Source organism: Pinus tabuliformis, chromosome 5_2 (genome assembly GCF_031772625.1).
Source record: "Pinus tabuliformis cultivar Carrire ecotype Pingquan chromosome 5_2, CPIR1, whole genome shotgun sequence".
Classification (NCBI taxonomy): domain Eukaryota; kingdom Viridiplantae; phylum Streptophyta; class Pinopsida; order Pinales; family Pinaceae; genus Pinus; species Pinus tabuliformis.
This window is the reverse complement of record NC_142306.1, coordinates 167,816,778-167,835,758: the sequence shown is the minus strand read 5'-3', so window position 1 is coordinate 167,835,758 and position 18,981 is coordinate 167,816,778.

Here is an 18,981-nt window from a genome sequence, read left to right as displayed (position 1 = left end):
TTGGAGATAGATGATTATATCCCCGTACCACGGATCTAAAGTACTGATAAGAAACAAAGATTCGTCCGCAATGGACTCCTCTGCCACAGTTTCTGTGTCAGCATGCGGGAAATCACACATTAATTCCGCAAAAACTAAGGATTTCTTAGACTTGGACTTCTCAAACTCCAAGTCGAACTCTTGCAGGATAACGATCCATTTAGAGTACTTGCCCCCTAGCAGTTGTTTTGTCAAAATATAAATCATAGGGTTGCAATCCGAAATGACTGTAGTTTTACGGAGAAGAATGTAGTGACGAAAACACTGGACAGCTTGAACGGCTGCCAGGGCCAATTTCTCCACATGCGAATATTTTAGCTCAGTGGGGTTTAATGTCCTACTAAGATAATATATCACATGTTCCGCTCCGAATTCATCTTCTTGAACTAACACCATTCCAATGGTGGAATGCGAAGCTGCGAGGTATAAAAAGTAGTCCTGGCTGTAGTTGGGAGGATGCAACAACGGTGCATGGGTCAACGCGTGTTTAAGTGCATCAAAAGATTGTTGGGAAATCTCATCCCAAAAGAATTGAGCATTCTGTTTCAACAACCGTGTAAAACCTTTAGTGACCTCGGCGTAGTTTGGAATGAATCGGCGTAAAAAGTTCGCTTTCCCTTGCAAACTTTGGAGTTGGCGCAAACTCGAAGGAGGAGGCAATTTGATGATAGCTTCGACCTTCGAGGGATCGACGCGAATGCCGGCTTTTGAAACAACAAATCCCAGCAATCGACCCGTCTCTATTCAGAACACACACTTGTGGGGATTCAACCGAATTTGATAATGCCTACACCTCATAAAGATTGCTCGTAAGTGGACAAGGTGATCAGTGCGATGTAAAGAATGAGCAGGCAAATCATCGAGGTACGGTTGCACAATGTGCTTGATGTCATGAAATGCATAAGACATCGCCCGTTGAAAAGTGGCCCCGGCATTCTTAAGTCCAAAAGGTAATTTGCAATAAGCAAATGTCCCCCATGGACAAATGAATGCCGTTTTTGGTTGGTCGGCAGGTAGAATATTGATTTGATTATAGCCCGAAAAACCATCCATGAAGGAAAACATTTCACTTCCGACGCAATCATCAATAATTTGATCGATATAAGGCGTAGGATAGTTGTCTTTTGGACAAGCTCGATTTATATCCCTATAGTCGATACAGATTCTTATTGTCCCTTGTTTCTTGTTGACCGGAACAATATTCGATACCCAATCCGTTAACGGGATTGGATAAATGAAACCTGCTTTCAACAGCTTTTCGACTTCTGCTTTAATCGCAGCTGCTTTCCGAGGGTGAATCTGACGCAACCGTTGCTGGACGGGTTTAGCATCCGGGTAGGTCTTTATTTCATGAACAACAATGGCAGGGTCGATTCCCGGCATTTCCTCGTAAGACCAGGCAAACACATCGCGGAATTCTTGGAATAGGGCCTTGTAAGTTTGGATTTCATCTTCTGTACATGAGGCACCTATATGAATGTTTTCCTCAATTCCGGGCTTCACTGAAATATCAATGGGAATAGTGCGAGAAATATTCCCTAAATTCAACTCTGAATCAGAATGTTTCGTTGGATTCTGAGCGTCTTTGACATATTCAGTGGTAAAGATAGATGAAAAATCATTTTCAAAAGCATCATCCTTAGGTAAAAACGAAGATCTGTGATGGAGATCTTCCCATGGTAGATCGTCTACACTTAGGATTTTGCGAAGTTGTTCGTCAGATGACACGACTTCGGGAAACGCTATCCGTTCTAAGGTTGATGTGAAAAGTGATTCTTCACTGACCACATTCATTTGGTCCATTTGGGTTGAACGTGAGTCGGTAAAAGACATGACGGCTTCATAAGCAATCTCATATGGACTCAAAGGCATAGCATCACCGAATGAGTCTATCTCAGATTCAGATGGGACAATCCAAGGATCATCATAAATAATGTTGTCTGATGTAATCATATGAATTGATGCAAATGAAGGGTCTGCGTTGATTGGAGGGAAAGGAAAAGTTCCCAGTAAACCGGAATCTTTAACTAAACCTACGCCAACGTCCCTATAAGGGATTGTCGTCTTACCGACATGCTGGATACTCTCTGAAGAGGCTGGGTCGGATGAAAAGTATGTCAACTGATCAATCGTCACGATCTTACCGTTATGTGGAAACTTAATTACTCTGAAGACCGATGAAACGACCGCTGTCATAGCATATGACCAACTTCGACCCAAAAGAAGGTTGTAGTCTAGAGGGGCATCAACCACCTCCACATCCAGACTAACGGTTTTACCTTCTACCCCTATAGGCAATTCCTGTAGAATACCAAACGGACGGAACCCACGGCCATCAAAGGCCTTAAGGATGGTCGGGGATTGGTTCAATGAAGGAGAACCAAGCGATCTCCAACATTGAATCGACATAATACACGTAGAAGCTCCCTCATCAATCACAGTCCGATGAATAGGCCTGCTTTTGACTATCACTGGAATTTGGAAAGCCATTTGATGGGGTAGACGCGGTGTACTATTTTCTAGATCGAAGATTATCAGGTTCGGATCCTGAACATCAACAGCTCCGATAGCCGACAAAAGTAATTTTCGTTGTGCTGGGCATGATTGCAGCACTTCTAAAGCCGACATTGCTGAGGGTGAAACAGCTAAGTCCTCAACAATGTTGTAATTCTGGGCTGCTCTCGCATGTGGATTGAAAGCAGACCTTCGAAGTACACCCTTGGCGGGCGGTTTGATTACTAGGTCCGGGTTAGGTTTTTCGATCTGTAGTGGATCGGAACCAGGAGCTGAGGTTGATGGATTAGAATGAGAAGATTCTGCTTCTTTACCATCAACAGGATTCTTACTACCATAATCTTGCGATCGAGTCGCAATCCTCACATGAGACATCATCAAAATGGGTTCTTCACTGGCAGTCGAGGAAGAACCTATCATCTTATTCTCCTGCTCTGGAAATGGATTTTTTAACACAGCAGGAGTGGGAGAACCTTTGACTATTTTCACAACCTCGGCCCGATGAGGGCAATCTCTTGTAAAATGATCCTCTTCACAAATAAGACAAGGATATCGAGGTTTGCGCTTTTCGTCATTGGTTTCTGACTTTTCCGTTTTCTCCTTCGGAGCCTTGTCTGCTTTAGCCTTCTTCTTTCCTTTCTTCTTTCCACCGTTTTTTGATTTGGCCGTAGATGACTCTACAGCATGAATATCGGCGGAAAGTTTGGGAGAAGACTCTCCTGTCGGGGAATCGGGCAAAGTGATTATAGGAGTAGTTGAAGCCTTGGAAGACTTCTTCTTACTCTTTGTGTTCACGATGCCAATCATACCATCAGCGGCATGAGATCCCGAAGGAGCAGCAGCGATTTGATTCGATTTTGGAAGATCTGGAATCTTCTCGTGTAACGTACCTGACTGAGTATAAACTAAGTCAAGGTATTGCGCCTGAGTAATGACTTGCTCCTCAGTGACTACTCCGGCCTTAGCTACATCTTCAGTAATCTTTGGTAATAATGATTTAACAAACCATTCAGCTAAGATTTGGTCCGGAATAAAAACTTTCACTAACCTTCTTCGACGTCTCCACTCATGAATGTGATCAGAAATATACGTGGACGTCGATTGTTTTAGTGAAGTTAATAACTCCGTGCCATTATCGTATCTGACCGGCAACTGAAAGTGAGTTAAGAACGAGGTAGCTAACTGGCTGAAATTGTAAAAAGAGGCCCGTGGCAACTCAATGTACCACTTGGCCGCGAGACCAATGAGTGTACGCTGGAAAAGACGTAAGCGGATCAAATCATCCGAGATAGAATTTGAAGCACACCAGAGGTGGTAAGTCATCACATGATTGGACGGATCCTCTCCGGACTTACCTTCGAACTTGGGTATATCACTGGGCAACTTATTTGGCATTGGCGGCCAGAACTGAAGATATTGAATTGGATCGTTCGTTAGGCGCGTCAAGTCTGGTAAATCCAAAGTTGCGATAAACGGTAACTGCCAGTTAGGATCTCTAAAACTCTGGGTCACAAGACCAGTCCCAGGAGGAGGATATCCAGGATAACTAGGAACAGGAGTCGCATTAGGGATATTATATCCTCCTGGAAAACCAGGATTAACCGGACCGTACTGGGGTTGTTGAGGTTGTTGATAAGTGTACCCAGGATACGGTTGATACTGGTAAACCGGCTGTTGGACAGCTTGCCCATGTTGGTACTGTCCTTGGTACGGTTGATGAACAAATTGAGGTTGAGTAGTGACAACCGTACTTATACCAGGCTGACCTGTAGGCATCTGGACCGTGGTTTGAATCGTAGATCCAGACAACGGTAAAGATGTCTGAGGCGCGGTTGCAGAGACAGTAGAAACCGGAGCTGTCGATACTCCAGAAGTAAGTGTGGTAGATGTGGCGGTAGTTACAGCAGCCGTTTGAGATGGAGTACTAGGTGCAATTGGCGGCTGAGTAACTACCGAAGTTACAGAAGTTTGAACATTTGACTGGACAGGTTGCGGTTGCTGGGGTGGACCAGAAACTACGGGTTGTCCAGCTTGAGGTACCAACTGTAAGCTTGGCTGCAACACCTGTTGACCCTGTGATGGATCCCATACTAACATTCCAGGGTATTGACCCGTAACAGGTTGAGGATACTGAGATCCATAACCGGATTGAGGATAGGATTGATAATTGTAAGGTGCAGTTCCCATACCTGGAACATATGACTGACCTTGAGGTGGTTGATAACCTTGACCTGAGTATTGACCTTGAGGTTGATAACCTTGAGGTAAATACGGGTACTGGGGTTGACCTTGACCTTGAGGTTGATACCCTTGAGGTTGCCATCCTTGAGGTAAATATTGATACTGAGGTTGACCTTGGGGTACATATTGAGGCTGGGGTTGACCTTGAGGCATGTATTGCACCATAGGTACATACTGACCTTGAGGTTGCCCCCCAGACACGATTTGTGTACCTTGAGGTTGCCCCTCAGGCGTTAACTGAGGCTGCCCCCCAGGCGGTAATTGGCCACCTTGAGGTTGGGAAACGGGAACTGAACCTGACATCATGTAAATGTCTCCTACACCCAATGGTATATTACCATTGTTTCCAGCAAATAACCCATGATCAATGGGTTGAGGAGATGCCCCCGCAAAGGTACCAGAAAGTGATTGATACCCAGTGGGAACAGAAGGACCGCCGTGTAAGAAAGATTCAGGAGTTTGAGTAAACACGGACGACTGACCAGACATATTTACAGGAGTATAAATACCTCCAGGTGGAAAAGGAGTACGAGGTGTAGAAAAACCTACCCCTGAGTTGTCTAAATAATTGGTTAACGAAAGGTACCAAGTAGTACTTCTAGGAGGACTGTAAAAGATAGATTCACGCTCCCTGAGATCAATAGTAAGTTGATCTTCAAGGTTAGAGACGCCTATTTCTTCCTCTGGAGCAAGTTCTTCGATAGCAATCAGACCAGTAGGAAGATTTTCGGTGATAACTCGTTCTATTCTTGGTGAATCTGGAACACTAGAAGTCGGAGTAACAGGTTCAGATATTTCAGGTTCTTCGCCTATATCACTAGTAGACGAAAAACTACCAACAAGCTCAGAAACTGTAACAGCTTCGGGATTATAACCTGTCTCTAGACCTTGGTAATCTGAATGGACTACCAAGGAAGATTCTCCTTCTTCAGGTGAACCTACTCTACTGCCACTAGGAGGAGTTACAAGGACCTTCAAACCTTCTAGATTACTGGGGTCGTCTCGAGGAGGTTCACCCCTAAGTCTACGGGATCTTCTCAACAATTCGGCCACAGAAACAACTTCAGGAGACTGGCCCCGAAGTCTACGGGACTGTCTCGGTAATTCCGCCACAGCTAAAAACTTTTAACTACTACACACGAAAACAAAGTAAAATCTCAAATCAAACCACCTAAAGTCTCTAAAGAACCAAACAAATTTGAATCACACGCCTAAAGAATCTAGGGCGTCAAACCAAGCATAAACAGTAGCCTTCCAGACCGAAAACGCTAGTTGGAGATGAAACCCAACATCGCCGGATTCAGTACAGAAGTGGCGGGTGGAACAGTTACCCCGGCAACCTGCTTAATGAATAGACCGGCACAAGTTCCTCCACTTTAACCGTCTCGAGTGAAGTGAACCCCCCGGAAAATCCAAGTGAGTCTAGCCGACGTCTGCTCCAGGTACAGTGGGATCTTCCCTCCACCGTCACCTCGGTAGAATCCTAAAGATAATGGTCACTAAGGTTACCAACCGCAACAAATGCACCTAGGGGAACAGTCTACACTCCGACAGCACGCAAGGGCAGAGTATCAAGCTCAATCCCCTTGCCGGTTCCTTGACAATAATCCAAGGTTTACCGACAAGTGACCCCTGGCTCCTCGACAATGGTTAATCCGAGGTTTACCGTTTGTAATACGTGCGTGTCTGGCGTCGTTCCCAACGAGGGGGGATTGATCCCCTCACTGGTTCGGACACGAGCTCGTGCTTCTCCTTTAAGAGGAGCTTTCCCAGAGTACAAATGAGACAATTGGATTTATTCTATCACAAGATAAGCTACTTGTTTGGTTTTGTTGTCTTGGAGAGTTAATTACTCACCTACTCCAAGACACTAGCCTGATCTAAATTGGTGTTTCAGAGCCCTAGTAAATAAAAGTTACTACGTTGATTTTACTTTAAGCGTTAATTTTATGGTTTTTCTTAAAGACAAAAGGTAGCGGAAGTGAAACCAATGGTGTGTAGACTCGACTCAAACCACTACAAAGATGCACCTAAGATGATTTACGCTATTTTTTTCTTTCAATGAAATTCCTAACTAAGAGAGTTGAGAAATGCAAATTTTATAGAAAACAACTTTCTTAGTAAAGACAATCAAAGAAACAATTCTCTTTATCTTTCCAAGCATACAAGCATGACCACTCCTTACGTGCACGAAAAACTCTTTTTCTTTCAAAACTCTTCAAAGCTACTTGAAACAAACTTTTCAAAGGAGATGTTTTTGTATTTTCTCTTATTTAATAAAGCATATAAATCTATTTTAACGAAAATCAATCTCAAAAGCTATAAAATCTATGAAAACTTGACTCACAAGCAAATCAAAAAGGAAATTACTCTAAGCAAACCTAACGAGGCAAAAGCCTACAAAGATGATTCCAGGTTGTTTTACTTGACCAAAATCAAGTCAAGGACCAGCTAATGCAGAATCAAAAGACCAGTCAAAACAAAACTCAAATCTTTTTGTTCTTTTTGTAAAATGGAATTCAATACTTAATCAACAAGCACTTCGAAATTTGCCAAAGAGACCACTCAAAGGTAAGTTGCTCTCACAGGTAGACTTTATGACAGGTCTGACTTCTAAGAATGCTGACAAAACCAGAGAGATCTAAGGCTTGACAACTTCTACCGCCAAAGTCACTACAAGACCTACCCAAAAATCAAACCCTGGGGCTTAAACTTCTATGAAATCCACTAAAACACTCAATGCTATCGAAACAAGTTCAGGTGAAGATCTTTGACAAGAGACTAATGGATCTGGGCAGTAAAAACTAAGAAAAAGCAAAATCTAAGAGAAAAAATGCAAAAAATGGAATTTTCTTAAATTTTAGCAGGGGACGCAGGCAACCCGTTAAGACAGGTGCGGGCCCGCTCTGTGCACACAGCGACAGTGCGTACAGGGACGCACTGTGCAATACTCAGAGGGTGCGTCCTACTGGAAAATTCAAGAAAAACTAAATTGAATCTAACCCTAAGCTAACCCACCCAAAAACAAAGTCACAGAGCCAAAAACCAGAAAATAAATGACTTTTCTCAGATCAAAGTTGCATACAAAGGAAAAGATTTTTACATCAATGGAGTCCCCAGCGGAGTCGCCAATTTGTCAGGCGGAAAGAGTCGATAGTGCGGACACAACCAACCTCCCTAGGAGCCTAAGACTCTCTAGTGACAAACAAGACAAATAAGAGCAATCCTTCTCTAAACATGCATTTACTATATAAGAAATCAAGTGTTTAGATCCTACCTGTAGTCCAACGCTGTTGTAGCAGTCCAGCTCCGCTGATCCGGATGAGCTCCTCCTTCACTTTGAAACCTGCATCCACTAACAATCAAACGATTAAATAGCACTTGATAATCTCATAGAATAAAACATATTTAACACATAGACCAAGGAGTACATGAAACAACTCATAAATAACAAGTTATTGAGAAGAATGGACTCATTTGCATTAATAGGAAACAAAAGGAACAATTACAACCTAAGCCTTGGTGTTGTGCAAGTTCCTCCCAGGGTCCATCAAGAGTTCTCCTTTACTTTGACAAAGCTCACCCACTTCCAAATAGAATAAGAAAAGATGGCAATCTCTCCTCACAAGCTTCTAAATGGGAGTCCTAATTCCAGCAGCATCTACCCTTAGAAATGTATAGCTTCCAACCTCTCCTCCTTCTGGCCCAATGCCTGTATTTATAGTGCTCAAGAGGAAGTTAATCAGGTCCACCATCAATGGGATAATCCCCTCTTTGGATGGGATAGCTCCCTCATTGATGGGATAAGTTCCTCTTTGGTAGGGGTACATGAACCATCTGGAGGCGCTCAATACACGTCGAACAACCTTCTATAATGCTCTAGAAATGACCACAAGTAACTTTTTAAAGATGAAACTTGCGCATTTTGACCTTTACAAGGGGACGCACCTGCCCCTTTACATATAGAGCGTACAAGTACGCAGCTTTTGTGAACATTGGGTGCGTACCCGCAGGTAAGGTTGAGAGAACCTGCGTACCCAGAGATAAATACATTTATAAAGACTTTCTCTCTTTTTGGAGTTTGACATGGAGAGCAGAGGCATAAGACTTGCCTAAGAGGATAGCATGACTGTTGATAGAGCCATACTAACTGTATATAGCCATGGTGACATTTTTTAGTGTAACATGGGGTTTTAAATTTCTCGCCATGGAAGGCAAGACTATCAGTGATCTTGAAGGAGCAATACTTGTGGGAAGTCGTGTCCGACCCTCCTGCTCCAACATAGACCTTCGGGAGCATGCAAACACCAACAGTAGCAGGCCCTATAGTGCAGGTAGCATGGGATAAGGACATAAAGGAAAAGAGGGTGATCCTTTACGCTATGAAGGATCATCTAATTCTGCATGTTGCAAAAAGACCAAATATAAGGAGATATTTGATGTCATAGTATTACTTTTTCAAAGTGATTACACGAGTCAAAAAATGATTCTCGAAACTAAGTTCAAAGTGAAAAAGGAACCCCTCCAACAATGTGACCGTTTCCTTATGAGAATCACACAAATCCATGCCAACTTGAAGTTATTGGAGAGGATGTACTAGATATAGAGCTAGTGAATGTTTCTCTAAATGGGTTCACCAAGGCTCGGGAACCATTCATCATGAGCATTTGTGCCCAAAAGTATCTTCCCAAGTGGCATAGACTACATCCAAGAGGATACTCGTAAAGAGTCCAGGAACAACAAGAGGAGAGGAGAAACAAATGAAAACTTGGTCCTCGACAGTGAGATGAAGAAGACCAAATGGAAAATTTTCATCAAAAAGGGTGACAATTGTTGAAAAATGTAACTAGTGTCAGCCTTCATAATTGTATCTCATTCATGATGTATTTTATTTGTCAAAAGAAAGAAAAAGAGATTTTATCATAAATAAAATTGACTTATTAAAGCATGGGTTTCATGCTTGGGTCAATTATTTATAGGTCAAAGCCTCCATTGCAGGCTTCTAGGGTTTATGTCAAATGTCCTTGTCCATGTCACATTGTAAAAGACCCTTCTTGGGATTTATTTGTCAAGAAAGAAATTTATTTTATGTAAAATTAGGTCTCCTAGGCCTCCTCCACCAAGTCGGCCTCAAAGAAGGACAAGTCAGCCTAACTGAGGGGCAGAAACTCTTATATAAAGGCAGCAACTCGAAGTCACTCATCAAGTTCGATCTGCAACTTCTGGGGCCAGAAAAAGTGTGAAATTCAAGGAAGAAGAGGAAAGGGCTAGCGAAGGAGAAGGAGGTCTCTATCAAGCACAAGAAGTTGAAATTCTCCCTCTCTCTCATGTGTGAAGTTGTTGTTGAAGAATCAAGGGCAATTAGGTGTAGTGTGATTCTTCTTGAGTTGATAACAATTTGTGAATTCTTTATACCTTTTATTGTTAGCTTAATATTCTTCTTCTTATTAGTAATGCATGTGTGTGTACTTCATCAAACTGCTACCAAAAACATAAGAACTAGAACATAAGATGTTGACTCGTTGTCAGGGAAAAATCCTCTCTTCTCTTGAGAGGAAAACACTTTAGTAAGTTTCTCTTATTGAAGCTTCTTATTGATCAATTCCAAACCCTAGACCCCTGACTTGAATGTCCTCCAAGCACAAGTCAAGTCCTTCCTCCTTTCTGCACTTTGTTCCCTAGCACTTAGTCTTCCTTCTTCCGGCACTTTGTTCCCAACACTTCGTCCTTCTTCCGGCAACTGATAGTAGTCCTTGTTAGGTATATTCTATAAGAGATATTCCTCTTTATTCCTTGGTATATTCCTTTACATATGAAGAGTACTTTATCCTTCCTCCAACCGAGCCCTTTCTTGAGATGTAGTTGCAGTCTTGATATGGCAGCACTACAGCCCTAATTTCTTGCACGTGTGGGAGGTTTCCCCTATAATTTGGTTCATTTCTCCTTCACTTGAGTAGGAAGCCTTAAAGGCCTAGGTTACTAGCCCAAACCATGAGATATACATGACTGTTATCTTGTTTTTTTTGTGACCACAGACTGTCCTCTATTTCTTGCATGTGTGACTGTTTTTCACCCTAAAAATAGTGCCTTCAACTTTGGTTTAGGTCTCTCCTTCTTCGTTGCACTAGAGGCTCCTTTCCTTCGCTCTTTTCTACCATTTTCTTGTCCCTTCACTTTGCAGATTTTAGAGGTACTTTCTTTTCGTTATAGTGGAGTGGACAACCTCTATATATAGAGGATTGTCCCTCCTTTTAGGCCAACTAGAATTCCGACTTGAAGATTGTTTGTAGGATGACTTGTTATCTTTTCTTTGGATCGCTTCTTTGGTGGTGTCACATGCTTGGAGGAGGCTTGAATTTGCTTGGAGGGTTATTCTTTGACTCTTATACAAACATATACATGAAGTAACATGCCCTTAAGGTCTTCAACGTTTTCTTTTGACCATTTGACTCACCTATAGAACTTTAATATGTGCTAGACCTATTTCAATGAGTAAGAAACTCATTGACATATATTATAAAAATAATATTTCTTTTCTTGAATAAATACAAATATCAAAAGTACATTTATGAAGACTGAACCTAGTTACATTTCCTTCAACACTCCCTCTTAACTAGGGAGGTATTCATACAACATTACAAGGTGTTTGGATATGTTTCAATCTTGAAGAATTCACATAAGAGAAACCCGTTTTACAATCCATTTTTTATAGCATCATAATAACCAACATTGTTTCCACAGCAAGGCCTTGACTAAAAGCTCTATCTCTCAATAGATCAAAGCACAATTTTGGCGAGACAAATGACTTATAGACACCGTAGTCATTGTCTCTCAAGGTACATACCCACCCAGGTGTTCACTGAGTATGACCTTCTAGGACTATTCTTGTCTTGGGTTCCCAACCCTCAAAGAATATCGGTCCTCTTGCCTACTCTTGTCTTGGAAGCCCTACATATCCTCAGAGAGTATCAGATGCCAGATGATTACCCAATCCTCCCATTCTTTCTTCCCAAGTGAAGACAAGAATGTTGTGTCTATCACTTCCTCTCAATTGAGAAAGACATTCCCAAGTATCCTCTCACAAGGTACTTGTCCAAGTTCCTTTGTAATTGGGAACTTGTTATAACTCCCTCTTAGCTAGGGACTTGTCCATACATCATCAACTTCTTCTTTGTGGGTCCTCCAACTGCTTGATCTCCTTCCTTCCTTTGATGTCATGAAGTCTTTGTTCGAACTTATTCTTGGTAGGGCACCATCCATCAATCACTTTCCTTCCTGGTTTGTCATGTTATTGCTTCCTTCGTGGAAAGTTTCCTTGTCATATATCAGGTTCTCTTGTCATCTATTTATTCTGTGTCATCTTGTCTATGCTTCAAACTACTCTTCACATAGATGCTTATTTGTACTTACTTGTTCCCATGCTTTGATCTAGTGGCCCTTCATGACTTCATCCTGATATTACTTCAACATTAAATGGTACTTTTGTTGGATGGCTTATTCACCATGACATATTCGTAGAGTAGAATCAGTTATCTGCACCTTTCATATCTCCAAGGCCTTCATAGGTGTCAAGGGTACTTTTATTTTTTTCTTCCTTTGTCATAGTTGTCATGCCTTCTTTCGGGAGATGTCTTCAAAGTATCTTGCCAGATAGTGATTCTTTGTGATCATGGTGTTATTCACATGCTTGATCGCTTTCTTCACTTGCTTCTTCTTGGATATATTGGTCAACCACCTTATGCTCTTTGTGGGAGCACTTCTTCATTGCCTTCTTCTAGTACTAGTGAGCATTTCTTCTTGCTTATTAGTTAGCAATCTTACACTCCTTATGTGAGTATTCCCTTTTGTTTGACCGTCATTGTATTGTAGTACATGCCTTCGAGCATGTCATTGGCGAAAGAGATTCTTTCCTACTTGATCATGTTATAGAACTATTACCATGATGCAATAATATACATATGATAGCATGACTAAACTTAATGCATACATACCTCATCTTGATTCTCCTTTGATCATCTTAGCTTCATTTGGTTGACCTTGGTGTGGCCCTTCTTGCTTCATCTTAGCTTGTCTACATATCATCCTTTTATTCAATCCCATGAATTGAATTCCCAATTAGACATCTACATTTGTTTATGAATCTTCTTTTGAAGATTCTGTCATAGGATCTTGAAGATCCTTACCCTGCAAATGTTTCTTTCCTTTTGATGATGGAGGTCTTCTAAAATTCTTAATCATGATCAATTTTCTTTCATTGTTTATGAGGTCTTATTCTAGGTATGCTCCTTCTACATGAATATCTTGAGCTATATCTACCATGCTCCTATATTCTAGAAGATATTTCTAAGCAAGCATTTTGTTCTTATTTATAAATGCTCCTTCTACATGAGTATTTTGAACTCTATGTACATCATGCTTCTAGATTCTAGAAGATATTTCTAGCCATGTAATTATATTCTACTCCTACATGCTCCTACACTACTCAAAACTTTGAAAGAATACTTTAAGTAAAGAAGTAGACTTAGTCATACTAGAAACCTGGAGGATCTTCCTTGTTTTGCTTCTTGTCTTATTCTTTCATTTCTTGAGTGACATGAGATTCTTCCCTTTTTATTTTGTTGTTGTTGTCCTTCTTTAGTTTAGGACAATTCCTTTTGTAGTGTCCATCTTCTTGGCATCCATAGCATTGGATTTTGGACATGTCTTTGTTATTTGTTCTTCGTGGACCAAATTTTCCAAATTTTCCCTTTCTCTTGGCCATGGTAGCAAATACTTGCTCCTTTTATCCCACATATTCGTTTGCTTTGAGTCTTGTTTCCTCTATCTTGCATATAGACCACATTTCACTTAGTGGGGTGGCTTCCTTGTTTGCATATATGCTTGATGTGAAGTTTCCCCAATCCTCAGGTAGAGCATTGAGTACTGTGGTTTTCATTTCTCTATTAGACATGACTTCCCCTAGCTCTTGAAGTTTATTCCTCATCTTAGATATCTTCATGAAGTAGGGATCTATTCCTTCCTTTGATATCTTCATCTTGTATAATTCATTTCGTAGAGATATCACTTCTCCAGCCGTGGTTACTGAGAATAGCTCTACTAGTTTGTTATAGATTTCTTTGGATGTCTCCAACTTGGAGACATAAGGAATGAGAGAGTCTTTGATGGATTCTATTACAATTCTTTGAGCTCTTGTCTCATCCTTATTGTACTTGACTAAGGCTTCAGTTTGTTCCTTAGTAGGGATAGTGATATTCCCTTTGATGTGTTCTAGAAGTTCATTATCCTTGAGAAATAAATAAATCCTCTTCTTCCATGCAAGAAAGTTATTGGTACTACCAATTTGTTGTTTTCTTTGCAAAAAAAAATTGATGTATATTCAGAAGGGGACATATAATTACTTGATAGATTTTGAGATGTAGTAGACTTGCTTTTTCCTTGAAGACTTGATGGCTTACCTTCCTTAGATATTTATGTTCTTCAAGTTGCTTTCTCCAAGTGAACTTGCTTGATGATGAGATTTGCTTGATGACTTGTAGCTTGATGTAGGTAATTCTTTGATTTGCTCTTCTTGTAGGTGCCTTTATGTAAGGCTCTTCTTCTATCTTTGTAGTCTTTCTTGATGAAAGATAGATGGTAGATCTTCTTGTCCTTGAAGTGATTGAGACTTCTTGGCTAGATGCTTCAAATTTTGTAGATGTCCTTTCTTGATGAGTGTTCTTGAGATGCCCTTTCTTTGATGTGTCACCTTAGCTCTGATACCATGTTGAAGAATCAAGGGCAATTAGGTGTAGTGTGATTCTTCTTGACTTGATAACAATTTGTGAAGCCTTTATACCTTTTTCTTGTTAGCTTAATCTTTTTCTTCTTATTAGTAATTCATGTGTGTGTACTTCATCAAACTGCTACCAAAAACATAAGAACAAGAACACAAGATGTTGGCTCTTTGTCAGGGCAAAAACCTCTCTTCTCTTGAGAGGAAAACCCTTTAGTAAGTTTCTCTTATTGAAGCTTCTTATTGATTAATGCCAAACCCTAGACCCCCTAACTAGAATGTCCTCCAAGAACAAGTCAAGTGCTTCCTCCTTTCTGCACTTTGTTCCCTGGGACTTGGTCTCCCTTCTTCTGGCACTTCATCCTTCTTCCAACAACTGATAGTAGTCCTTGTTAGGTATCTTCTATAAGAGATATTCCTCTTTATTCCTTGGTAGATTCCTTTACATATGAAGAGTACTTTATCCTTCCTCCAACCAAGCCCTTTCTTGAGATGTAGTTGCAGACTTGATATGGCAGCATTGCAACCCTAATTTCTCGCATGTGTGGGAGGTTTCCCCTATACTTTGGTTCCTTTCTCCTTCGCTTGAGAGACTTTCTTCTTCGCTTGAGTAGGAGGCCTTATAGGCCTAGGTTACTAGCCCAAACCATGAGATATATATGACTGTTATCTTTTTGTTGTAGTGACCACAGACTGTCCTCTATTTCTTGCACGTGTGACTATTTTTCACCCTAAAAACAATCCCTTCAACTTTGGTTTAGGTCTCTCCTTCTTCGCTGCACTAGAGGCTCCTTTCCTACGCTCTTTTCTACCCTTTTCTTGTCCCTTCACTTCGCATATTTCAGAGGTACTTGATTTTAGTTATAGTAGAGTGGACATCCTCTATATATAGAGGATTGTCCCTCCTTTTAGGCTGACTAGAAGGCCGACTTGAAGACTATTTGCAGGTTGAAATGCTATCTGCTTCAGATGGCTTCTTTGGTGGTGTCACAGAGACTTGACTTTGCTTGGAGAGTTATTCTTTGACTCTTATACAAACATATACATGGAGTAACTTGCTCTTAAGTTATTCAACATTTTCTTTTGACCATTTCTCTCACCTATAGCACTTTAACATGTGCAAGACCTATTTCAATGAGAAAGAAACTCATTCATATGTATTATAAAAATAATATTTCTTTTCTTGAATAAGTACAAATATCAAAAGTATATTTATGAAGATCGAAACTAGTTACATTTCCTTCAACAGATGTTAGGTTGCTGGAGGGACCGAAATTGTAATACTGAAATTGGGCCGAAATTTGGTGTTGTTGTGGGCCGAAATCTCTGGGTTATTGCTAGGCTAAAGCTACTGGACAAAAAGAGACTAGTAAATGTTGTTGAATTTAATTGGAAGATTGACTTGGTGGAGGAGGAAGGTTTGTTGGTCTTAGGTCTTGGTCCATCTCATTTTGAATCTACGGAAGGAAGATTTTTTGACTGGGTTTTCCCCTATAGAGGAATTTTAGCCCTAGCAGAGTGCCTACATCTGGTGTATTTTATCTTTGTGTTTTGCTTTTGATAATTGCTTGATGAAACTAAGATAAAAGAAGAACATAACAAAGATGATAAGAACTCAAAGATATTTCAAGTAATTATCAACAAGAGAAAAGTTTGGTGCCTTTCTGATTTTCTAACAACAATGAGGGAGAGGAACAACATTTGAAGCAGAAGAGAAATATGAGCAAGATCAAATACTATAATTGTTATAAGAATGGCCATTTTTCTTCTCAGTGTCCACATATGAAGAAGGTCAAAGGGAAGTCACAGAAAGTTGCAACAACAATAGAGAAACGGTTGAGTTAACTTTCTCCCATGTTTGAGAGTGACTTTTTCACGCATGTCTTACCTTTCTACTAGTGTTATTGCTAGAAGCGTCTGGTACTTGGACAATGGTGCCTACTGCCTCAAAGGCTAGAGAGATATTTAGTAGATTTGCATAAGACGACTCAGAGACATATTGAGCTTGGCAATGATGCCAAGTATGCAGTGAGGGGGCAAGGGATAGTTTAGTTCCACTTGAGTCAGGAGGGTCCTTTCATGCACAGGAGGTACTCTATCTACTTGACCTAAAGAATAACCTTTTGTCCATCTCAATCATGGAGTACAAAGGTTATGAGGTCAACTTCTGGAGGGGGCAAGTGTTCATTTTCCTAAAGGGAGCCAATCCAGATTCCAGAGACTGCAATAAGGGTTAGAATCTAAGAGAGAAACCAATGACAACATCTACGAGCTTTGTCATAGGAGGATGGGGCATCTCCATCACAGGGCTCTACCATTACTGAGATGGATAGGACATCTCAGGATATTTGGTTGTCCAGTCTACATCCACATACCTATGGAAAAGAGGGAAAATTTGCAGCCCTCCAGTGAGAGGAACATCCCCGTGGGATACAACAAGAATTCCAAGGATTATAGAATCTTCTTGACTTATCACGAGAAGACAGTGTTGAGTGGAGATGTCGAGTATGAGGATAACTTCACATATAAGAAATTTCAAGACCTACCAACAATTACAGAGGGACCTTATGAGGAGGAACCAAAGGAGAGGTCGAGAGCAGAGATAGACAACCTTCAATGTAGGAGGAGCAGTCAACTCCTTCAACATTAGTCAAGAGGCTCAGGTGGGCAAAGCAGACCTTAAGAGATTCTTGAAAGAATTTCAACCCTCGCAAGACCAATTTCAAGGAGAGAAAACCTTTGCAAAACTTTATGATGTACATGGATTTGATTACGAACATTATAAAGTTAGAGCCTTATAGCTTTAAGGAAGCAGCCAACCAACAGGTGTGGAGAGATGACATGGTGGAGGAGCACAACTCCATCATGAAGAATGATGTCTAGGAGATTGTATCAATACCAAATGGGAAGTCAATTGTGACTTAAAGTATGTAGCAGATGGCAATGTGGAAAAATACAAAGCTATATTTTCGTGGATTATCTTGAAAAGAGGGAGTAGACTACGACAAGAATTTTTCTCCCATAGTCAAATACTCCTTTGTTTGAGCAGTTCTTTCGACAAATTTTGAGATGGGATGGAGCATTTACCAGATGGATGTGAAGAAGTCTACATTGAGCAGCCACAAGGGTTTTAGGTCCATGCAGAAATAACTTGAAATTTTCAATTACTAATGAATTTGAACATAAAACAATAGACACAAATTTCTTCTACTCAATCTGCAGAAGGGAAAACATACTATAGAAACACATGCAATCAATCACAATGAACACAGTTTTTACTAGGGAACCCAACTAGGAAAAACCCCTCCTCTATTTGTATTATATCATATGAGAATAAACAATCTATTATAATGATAGCTTCAATCCGAAGCACAACCTGCACTGCAATATTGATCTCCTCCTCCTAAGACTTCTCAGAAAAATACTTAACCAATTATTGGCCTCATGCTCCTCTTATTTCCTTGCACGATTCTTGAGGAAATTAGTTCCTAAAGAATAGGAGAAGCCCCTATTTTCTTGCAGAATTCCCAAGAGAATAGTCTCACCTGCTACATGCAAACATTATACACTCACTAGTATACAATAATGATTACATTGATGTATTTTTCCTCCACTCAACTAGGAAATTCGAATTCCATGCATGACTAGGCCTATTTTTAGTAAATTGACTAGTTAACTGAGAGATCAGTGAATTAACAACAGTTACAACAACTCAACTAAACTCCTACTGACTCTATTTATGACTAAAGCTCAGATAACTAAGTTTAACTAACAATAACTCCACTAGATTGCTAGATCTTAACAATCAACCCATGCACAACTCTACTTCTTGCCCACAAACTCGAATTGACTGACTTAACTAAGTGACAATGCCATGTCACTCCTGCTAATTGTAACTCAAGTCATCTTGTTGATGTGGAAATTCGTATTTCTCCATTTCTCCAATCTTGCTCCTCTTGAGGAATGTACTGTAACACAAATAACACTCCCTCTCACTATTGTTGTTGCTACTGCAACAACTAAAACTAAGAAGCATCCAAAATATTGAATCAACTATCTCTCTGAGTTGCAACTGTCTCTCTAAGTTGCAACTATCTCTAGAGTCTCTGGCTGCTACTAGCCTCTATAACTGTTGCTCAAGATATGACTAGATCTACTGACATTGATCCTTCCGCTAATGAATATTGCAGGCCCCTGTATTAAGGCTAATGATCCATGAGAATAATATATCACAACTATTGTTTCTCTCCTATGGACCCTGCCCAAATCTTTGCAACTCTGGGACTAAGGCTCTACATTGCCCCACCTCACTCCTAAAGGTATAACTGCTTGCAAGGTGAAATATACCTCAAGCTTGTAGATATTTTTAACTCGAACACCAATTTGTTTTACTTGTCCAATAGCAACATGCTTCA